The sequence below is a fragment of the Triticum dicoccoides genome, chromosome 7B, assembly GCF_002162155.2.
Source record: "Triticum dicoccoides isolate Atlit2015 ecotype Zavitan chromosome 7B, WEW_v2.0, whole genome shotgun sequence".
NCBI lineage: Eukaryota > Viridiplantae > Streptophyta > Magnoliopsida > Poales > Poaceae > Triticum > Triticum dicoccoides.
The window spans coordinates 47501351-47511048 of NC_041393.1; the positions used below are offsets into that span (position 1 = coordinate 47501351).

The window sequence follows — 9698 nt, forward strand, 5'->3', positions numbered from 1 at the left end:
ACCGGCCATAGTCAACTCCTTCGCCATCAGCCATGGTTTCCTGACGAACAGGAAGAGTTCCAGATCGGAGCAGCCGGCGGTGCTTGAGATCAGATGCGGCCGGCGAGCGCTTGAAATCGGATGCGTACGGCATCGCATATGCTCGGGGACGGCCGGTGGCGCGACACACAAGATCCGAGCGGCTTGCAGGCTTGATTTTAGAGACGGTCGACGGCGTTTGAGATCTTGGAGGCTGGGGCCGAGCAAGGGCAGGCCATCTACGGGGACGATGGTGGCCCGCGGCGTTTGAGATCTTGGGCGGCTGGGGCCGAGCAAGAGCAGGCCATCCACAGGGACGATGGTGGCCGGCGAGGTTCCGCCGGCGAGCAGCAGGGCCGAGCAAGAACAGAGCGATGGTAAGCAATACCTTTACGCCAACGTGAACCAAACAAACTTCGAAAAATCTCATTACACCTATGTAAACAGTGTGATCTGATTATGTTAACGTTGCCGTTAACGTTTCTGTTGCCAAACACCTCCTATGTTCATTGTTGCTATCCGTGCGTCATGCGGAGGAACAACATGAGAAAAAAAGTAGTAATTCCAAAAAAGGTTAATTTTCACATGATCCCTCTCATTTTCTTTCTTTATATGAGATAAGAAGATAAAAATTACTCAGACCTACTTTTTTTAAAAAAAATCGATGCCTTAGATCTATTACATAGTCTTACCAATCATGTGAAAACAGAAAATGAGACGAACCATGTTAAAATTTGCTCTCAAAAAAATAGAAAGAGAGGAAGGAGTAGTAGAGGAGTAGCTTGCGCCGTGCTCTGTTGAGAGTCTTGCCATGTCGCTCGTAGACTTTGACACTCCAGTCAAAGAGAACTACATGATCGGGTCTCCACTCTCCAGTAATGTCGGGGGAAAGGAAAATCTCGTATCGTTTGACTACTGTGCTCAACTGGTCTTCCGTTTTTTTTTCCTCACATGACCCGCCACTAGATCAGCAGCAAATCTTTTGCTTATAGCTTATTCTCGCTCGTCCCTAGCGCGGCAGTATCGCCTCGGATGCGGGCATGCGGCCTTGCAAACACATGACTCATGAGTCATGACACAGACGGACAGAGATCCAGTGCCTTGCCCACAGCAAGGCACGATGGCGGGCGGGCAGCCGTTGGATGCGGGGCGGCTCAGATTGAGTGATGTAGTGCGAAATACTGTAGCTGACACTATAGAGGTTTGCAGCAAATCCTTTTGCTTCTATAGCTTGTTCTCCCTAGACGGCTAGACCCTAGTCCCGAGCTGGTCTGCACGAATCTTACGTGCATACATACACACATCACATCGGCACAGCCGGGCTACGGGTCTCGACCAGTCACCGGTTTACCACGATAATTTACTTACGGTTGCTCTGTACTACTGTATCTAGTAACGCGCCAACGCCTCCGCATGCCGCTGCAGCGTGGCTTGACAGACGTGACAAGACAGAGGTGCCTTCGAGACGAAGCTGGCTAGCATAGCATTGCCGTCGTCTAGCCCGCCACTTGCAACGCTGCCAGAGGATCATGTGCCGTGGCCAGTCTTTCGGCCACAGCTCTGTCCCACGAACTACTCCAGCATAGTCAAACCGGCAAACATGCACGAGCGAGAGTGGACTTTTGGAGTAGGGATGCATTGGAAGACCTCATTTTAAATTCGAAAACATGGATGCATGTTTTTAACCGGCAAAATCACATTTAACATTAAAAAAATCAAAAAGAATTCTTCATGATCATATGGATGTAGTTTTTGTTTGCGGGCTAGTATGGGAGTAAGGCCAACTCCAACGTATGACCCTTAATGGTCCGTCCGTGTCCGTTTTGGAGGTAAATATACACAAAACACGGCACAACGCGTGCGAGCAAACCGACAAATGTTCGTTTCCTATCTGCTTTTGACTCATTCTCAACCCAAATTTGGGTCGTGTTTGTGTTGAAATGGGCAGCAAGCGGATATGCAGGTAGCGGGACCTTGTCCTTCCCTGGCCTGCCCGTCACAACAACGCCTAGTTTCCCTCCATTCCAAAAAAACCCTTGTGTGCTCCCCTTTTCCTCCCTCCGCCATGGCCGGCGACCTGGCCGCCACCTCGCGCCCCACGGTGAAGAAGAAGGGCCCGAAGAAGACCGGTGGCAGCTCAGGCCGGCGGAGCTCGCGTGGCTCGACGTGGAATCGGCAAAGAGAAGAGACCGCCGGACAAGGGAGGCGGAGAAGAAAACCGCGGCCAAATACGTTGTCGAGACTGCGGCCTTGCAGCAGGCCACACCGCACAAGGCCATCCTCAACTTGGGAGCTAGACCATTTTGTTGACCGACATATGTTTGCCGGCCGTTGTCTTTTGTTGCCGGCATGAGCTATGTCTTTGTTGCTTTGTTTATGTGCAAAAGTTTGCATGCAGCAGGACAAGATGCGCACGCATGTTAAGAGCACGGCCGCCCCAACCAGAAAAATGGCCAGATGCCGTCCCATTGCCCTACTCAAACGGACAAAATCCGAATAAACGTCTATTTGGGGTTGTGCGTTGGAGTTGGTCTAAGTTACACATGGGCATTGTTTGGTTGTGAAATAAGTACACACATGAACTATATAAAGATGCAAAATGATGATTTTCAAAATGATGAATAATATGTGCACTGTTTATTTTTCAAAATCATGAATGTTCTTTTTCATTTCTGTGTAACTCAGATGGTTATTTATTTCAGCATCAAAATTTACACATGTGTAATATACATCCATATAACATTTTGCAACTATTTAAAAGCTCGTCCTTTAAAATGACCTTTTGCGCACGAACTAGCTATCAGACTGCCACAATGCATAGTAACATAGATTAGTAACATGCCTATGTTACTAGTCTATGTTACTACCTCTATAGTGGGGAGTAAAATATGTGTGGTAACCAGCAATACTTCATTTATTAGGTTATATAGACACATCTTGCCTTCATATGTGTGATATTACTCATATTAATAGTAACTAGCTATATTATCACTTTCCTCTCTTTCTTCATTTATTACTTGCCACACCAACTAGTTTATCTAGATACTAGATTGGAAACGCGCCTTGACGCAAGGGTGCCGGTCCCGACGTTATAATACATCTACAGTACACTAACTTGCGCTGCAGGTATAATTTCATATAAAAAAACTTGAAAATTGAGACAAATCAGTCACTAAACATGTTTTGCAGGTTCACTTGTACACAAATCGGGTCCGCAATTGCCACGTTGGACGCCACATTGGTCATAGTCCCATCCACACCCCACCAATATTTGCAGAAAAGTCCCCTTTTATATATTGAACTAACTGAAACTAAAAGCACTCTATCTGACAGTAGCCTAATTGAACTAAAAGCACGTAACTGAAGCCAAAAAGAGAGCTCAACACTTCACGAGCACGAACAAAGCAGAGCATAGCACGTCGACGTCCCATGCCTCCGTGTCATGCGCCCTCGATGGCCTTGTGTCCTCTGCTGCCGCAACCTATGCAGCGTATGGCCGGCGGTAACATGCACTCCTCTGCTGCCGCAGCCAGTCGCCGATGCAGCATAGGGCCGGCGGTGAAGACGCCGCAAAAAAAATTAACAACAAGACATCCTATGTTTTAGCATTATCTATTTTTTACATCACAGAATACAACAAAACTTTCCAAAAAACAACATTCCCACGAGCACAGAATTCAGGCATAAGTCATAGGAAAATTATGACATAATTCATAGCTAAATTCAGGAGCTGCAGGAAGTGGTTCAGGCAAGATTCAGACCAAACAAAGAATTAAGGTTCGGGCTAAATCTAGAGCAAGCCAAAAGACATGTTTAGATTAGAAACAAACCAACACGGTGCAGGATTTAGAGGATTACAAAACATAAAGTTTATTCAGCATGTGTTGGCATCACAATAGTATTACTCCTCTTGAGTGCTTCAACAAAATGTCCTTCTATCATCCAGCCCACGGAATATGCCATTTTTTTCAAACACCGCTGTAAAGAAATTAGAATTTTCCCCTGCAAGTAGAAGTGCACAATTGTTACTTGTCACTAAAAACGCTAACTACTGTTAATGAAAATGCATATTATTTACTGTACAATATTTTACAACAGAACTTCTAAATCTGCACCTAACCATATATCAAGTATTGTTCCTAAACAACTACATTACAGTAAATTCCGTCACTCCATTCTGAACCTATATCAAACTACAGTACACTAATTTCTAAACCTATATCAAACTACAGTACAATATTTTCTGAACCTATATCAAACTAAAATACAGTATTTTCTGAACGACTGAACGTATATCAAACTACAGGACACATTGATCATAACAGCATAATGCACAGGAGAGCGCACAACGACATCACACATTGATCATAGGCCCAAGCAGGCATATTTACATGGATGAGGTTCATGAGAACATCATACGATAGACTACAGAGCATGAACGACCTCGGCCGTACTTAATGGGAATCGTGTAACTAAGAAACCTATGTCCAGCTCAAGTACTACTTTCAACTACCTTTATGGCCAATAGTTGTTAAATCTGACGACCTAATCTACAACAAAAATGTGTACAATCTGGAAGTTCAACCACTTTCAATACAATTTTTTTAGGTTTTCTTGTTTTTCTTAGGAGACAACAAGTAACACAAGTGAACAAATCAAATCAAAGGGGATTAAGGGCTGCTGTAGTACAAGGAAAGACCGAAAGAGAAGAGAGGAGGAGAGGGGGGGGGGGAGGGGGGGCAGACCTCCATGGACATGCACATCGCCCCATCTCCCTTTCCCTTCTTCTTCTGGTCCTTCTGGTCCTTGCTCATCCATCCCCTTCCTCTCCTTTTCTCTGCACATGGAATTGACATACTAATTCAGGAATTTTTCAAAGAGGAGAGCAATGAACTTTTTTTGGAACCAAGTTGATCTTTACAGAAAAGAGTAAACGTATATTACTTTTTTGTTAGTGAGAGAACCCATAGAAAGTGCTAATGGTAGGGTAATGCATATTCAGTTCTAAATAAAATGTATTTGCCTTGTCAAAACTACATACATAAGTTAGAATCACAAGGCTGGAGCATTATTCATGAAATTAAAGAAATCACATGATTTGTCCATGGGCACATGTCCTTTTAACTCCATATATATACACATAGCCAGGGGTGGTAAAAAATTAGCAGACCTGGATGAACGGTGATCAGGCGGAGTATAGGCAAAGTGGCAGAACGAATCTCCCAGCATCACCTTGGAAGTCCAGGAGCAGTCAGAGCGTTCCAGTATTTTACTCTGCTAGCACAGTACAATCACACTCCTTCCCGAGCTGCCGCGATAAGCAGATTGTTAGGTGTGCACGCATATACAAATCATTTACTTTCTATTAAAGATAATTTCATACAAAATAATTTGTTTCCTTCCTACACATATCCACATCTTAGATAGGTTCAAATTGGGGCGAGGACAAATTAGAGAACAAAGGATAGAGGAACCTAGGTGTTGATTCACCTTTGTTGCGACAGGCGCTGAGGATTGACTGTCGAAGCCGCTGGTGTAGGCGGTGCCGAGCAGAGAGAGGAGCCAGGGTTCCGGTTTGGGGATCTAGGTCAAATATTAGCATCCTGATTATATACTTTACTGAACTGAATATATATGATGGATTTACTTCGGTTTTTCAGCTGTCATGGTCAAAAGTTCGAAACTTGACTGATATTCTACAAAAATATTTACCGGATGTGATCCAGTGTGTTGTTGTAAATACAAATAAATATACTTTTAATCAATATTTGCACATCCCTAACCTCTAGGCTGCAGCCATGATTTACTATGTAATTACGAAGTTCTTAGCTTTCTCATCTTTTAGAATTAGAACATGACACTACTTAGATATATCTCCTTGACACAGAGATCCTAAAAAACATCAGGCACATAAGCCTAAACAAAATAGTGGTGGTTACCTTGGAAAAAAACACTTTGACCCTTGTCTTTCTCCATCAATCAATGATCCAAATTCTACTATAGATGGCCACAGATTGCCCATTCATTATAAAATTAGATACTGCAACCATGAATCTCCTCTAGTGAATACTCTCGTTCCAAAGTTAAACTGAAGATGAGAGCTAATTATATATGCACAAACACAAGGCATCCAGAGAATTGATCTGGTTGTTCATAAAGTCAAAACCACTATATATTGATTTGACCAAGCATGATTCAAATCATACTACCCTTCAACCTCCGTCGTAGGACCTATTGAGATATAATGATATAATGGTAGAACAAAAGGAAAAGAAAACCAAAAAAGTAAAAATCCTTTGGAATCTCAGATACTATTATCATAGAGATTAGCTAGCTACCATGCAATAATTTTAGAAAACGACAGGTATAAGCAATGTGACACAGAAAAGCAAGACAATCATTGACCATGAAAGAAATATATCGGTAACATCTTCCTTATAACATGTCTATTTCTAATGATAAGATATGAACAATAATAACATGTAATGGCGCAATCGTCAACACGATCTACTTTCACACCTCCTCCACACCACAGAAGGAACACTGGAAGATCAGAATATGATGGCAGCCTGACAAAGCTGTAGCCCACCCAAATAGGAGCAAGATTGGTGCCCAACATCAATTGACCTGTCAGAGAAAGGCAAAAAAGACTAAAGTGATAGCCTGACTATAGATGCTAGAATTATGGATCGAGGAATAACCTGAGTTTTATTGACCCTTGACCCCGACAAAGAGGTAGCAGCAGCAACCACATGACCCTGACAAAGCTCGTCCAGATAGGAGCAACTGACCCTGTCCATAGATCTAGATGTAAGAACACTGCAACCACATGAAGCATAGACCGATAACATCTAATAATCTGTAAATCACACTTGCTATTGTATAATTTTTAAGAGATGCATGTGATCTGATTGAGAAAAACACCTTGTGTGGCCATTCTACTTGTGTGGCCACCCCGGCTCCTCACTAATGCAAATATTGATTAAACCATAATTGCTCTTCAAGATTTGGAAACTCAGATAATGGCACCCTTGCCTAAGTTATTGTTGAAAGCATAGGAGCACAGTAAAAACAAAAAATAAATAAAACCAGCAAATGAACAAAACCACCAACATTCCATGCACAAAGGTGAAAGGACCAACAATCATAGGCCCTACCAGGATGCAGACAAGGAACAAAAGACATATATTTAGACTCCACTAAAAACAAGCTGTGAAGACAGGAAACACCAACATCCAATGCACAAAGACATAAATACTTTTGGGTTTTACCAGAAAAGACATGACCGACAATTACAACAGAGGCGAGGCCAAAAATGCATACTGCCATACAATCCTACACCTAGGTATGGAAAGAAGAGGGGAAAGGAGGAGAAGAGGGGTTGACCTGAAGATCCGTGGAAGAAGACGCGCAAGGCTGCTAATAGATGACGTGCACGCACACATCGAAGGAGGCGCCTACCAGGGGTTTGACCAGAAGGACGAGAATCAGGTAATTGTGGACCAATCTGCATGAAAAAGAAAGCAAAAATTGGCAACCCTCTCTGAACAAATCATGCAGCAGCAATAGTGACAACAAAGCTATTAACTATATGAAGGTCATATAAAAAACAGAGTTTAAATCATCACTGTCTAGATCAAAATATTACTACTTATTTACTACTATATGTAAGCATCTACAAACCCTATATCAGTGTTTACATCTGTGACTACTTCCTTTGATTATAAAAATTGTAGAGTCACACTGATCATATTTTTGCAGCAGTCCAGTAAAACCAGAGAGGGGGCGTGACGTATATCAGCTGACCAGTGCAAGTGCTCGGAGACAACTGCTAGTGGAACCAGCTGAACCTAGCAAGCCATTTAACTAAGCAAACATGATTAATCATACAACAAGGAGACAGTCAAAGGCAACAGCAAGTATAAAAGACTGTCATTATTTAAATTGGATATGCTTAAAGCCTCTATCTGATTCAGCAAAAGCAGGATAACATCTAATATAACAAAATAGCAGAGCAATGTGCTTTTATAATCATTATAGAACTTAAAAGCATCACTTCCATATGGCCCAGAACATAAAATTAGATGGCAAAAACATGCATGGACTGAACTCTTCAGCAAAATAATATATGTCTATTATGATTCCAGATTGTTTAGAATTATTTTAACTGCTAGCAAAACATTATGTTAAATAATAAGAAAAAGGAGATGACATATCAATGTATAGATATATGTCTAAGAAGAAAAGAAAGCTTCTCAGTTCATATGGATCAAGTATGATCCATAAACGTGTATCTCATATACATGTAGATAAATCAATATGTACATAGAAAACTCCCTTTGCATCGGGTAAATAATTCCTTCAGTTCTCAAGTAAAAGAAACCTTCTCAGTTTATAAATAGAAAACTATCCAATGGGTGCTACTGCTACTAAAGGCATGTCAACCGATGCTCGATCACAGAATATTTCAAGAAAATATGCCATTTGTACAAAATACAGTGTTCCATCATGGACCTGTCAATTAGTGGATCGCTAATTTGCTGGAGAACAATATAAGCGAGATACTAAGCCAGTGCCAAAGACAGTATCAGGCCACCTTGAGTTCCCCTGTATAGGAATCAGAACGAATGAGCAAAAAGGAATAACCAGGATATAAACTAAAAGGCTAAGAACCTAACATATGCAGCAGATGGCAAGTAGTATAGCTAATTTCCTTCAAAATAGTGAGAATGTTTCATTCCTCATACTCTTCACCTAGTAAGGACTAAAGTTGTTCACTTGGCCAACTACAGGGCCTTGCATGTGATCAGCACAAATATTCACTCTGGGTCACGTTGTATATCAACCTCACATCTCACTTCATATGACTCTCTCTGTCTGCATTAATTCTACTACAATGGCTCCTGCTAGTATGATGCAACTTCTAGAACTAAGGAATTTCAGTATAATTGGTACAGACCTCCCAATCAGAATAGGAATTCAGTATTGTACTTGATGGGGAGGCTGCCGACTGGGAGGCAGCGCTGGGCGCCTATTTCTTCACCATTTCTTCAATGTGGAGGAGGTTGCGCCTCTCTTGCTGAGCACCGAGTAAAGAGGACCTCCATGGCCTACCTCGAGGATGGTCCCAGCCGCCTGGACAGGACGAGGGAGGAGGATGGGTGCCGCCGGCGGCATGGAGGAGGACGAGAAACGCATCGATGCGTCTGGGCCATCGGATGGCTGGGCCTCGTCCTCCTCACCCTGCATCGAGTCAAGTTGTTGCGTGCGTGAGGCAGGCAAGGAGAGAATGGAAGAAGAAGAAATCCAAGAGGAGAGGAGAAGGGGGCTGACCTTGATGGCGTCGGAGGCGCCTTGATGGCAACGGAGCCATGGGGAGGGTCGCCGGTGCTGGAGGAGACGCGGAGGACGAAACCCTAGACACGGGGGAGCGATGTGGGTGGCTGTTGGAGGATGTGCGCGACGGATCTGGTTGGTCGGGAGGACGGAGCCGAGGGAGGCGGCCATGGGAGAGTGCTGCGCGTCGCCGACAGCCGCTGGAATCGGCTGGGACCGCCCGGTGTAGGTTGTGGCGGCGAGGGCCTGCGGGAGGGAGAGAGGGAGGGCTGGGTTCGGTTGATGTATTTTCGGCTCCCCACTGGCCACGGGAGAGAAGGTCAGGGCCGGCGGGGATGGGGTGG

The 9698-nt window shown here is 43.5% G+C and overlaps 1 long non-coding RNA gene across 15 annotated transcripts; it reads right to left on the reverse strand.

The window, feature by feature from the left end:
* Window positions 1-3626: 3626 nt before the first annotated feature.
* Window positions 3627-9692, reverse strand: LOC119340775. Of its 15 annotated transcripts, none has more exons than XR_005164669.1 (8): window positions 9352-9692; window positions 7405-9261; window positions 6720-6810; window positions 6538-6645; window positions 5509-5601; window positions 5189-5326; window positions 4764-4855; window positions 3630-4020 (listed from the first exon to the last, which is right to left on the reverse strand). It is a non-coding gene; the product is annotated as an uncharacterized LOC119340775 (long non-coding RNA). The 15 variants fall into 15 exon arrangements; XR_005164675.1 differs by having other exon boundaries at window positions 3631-4020; window positions 5509-6810; window positions 7405-7525; window positions 7825-7862; window positions 8533-9261; XR_005164673.1 differs by having other exon boundaries at window positions 3634-4020; window positions 5509-6810; window positions 7405-7525; window positions 8533-8625; window positions 9010-9261.
* Between the last annotated feature and the right edge of the window lie 6 nt (window positions 9693-9698).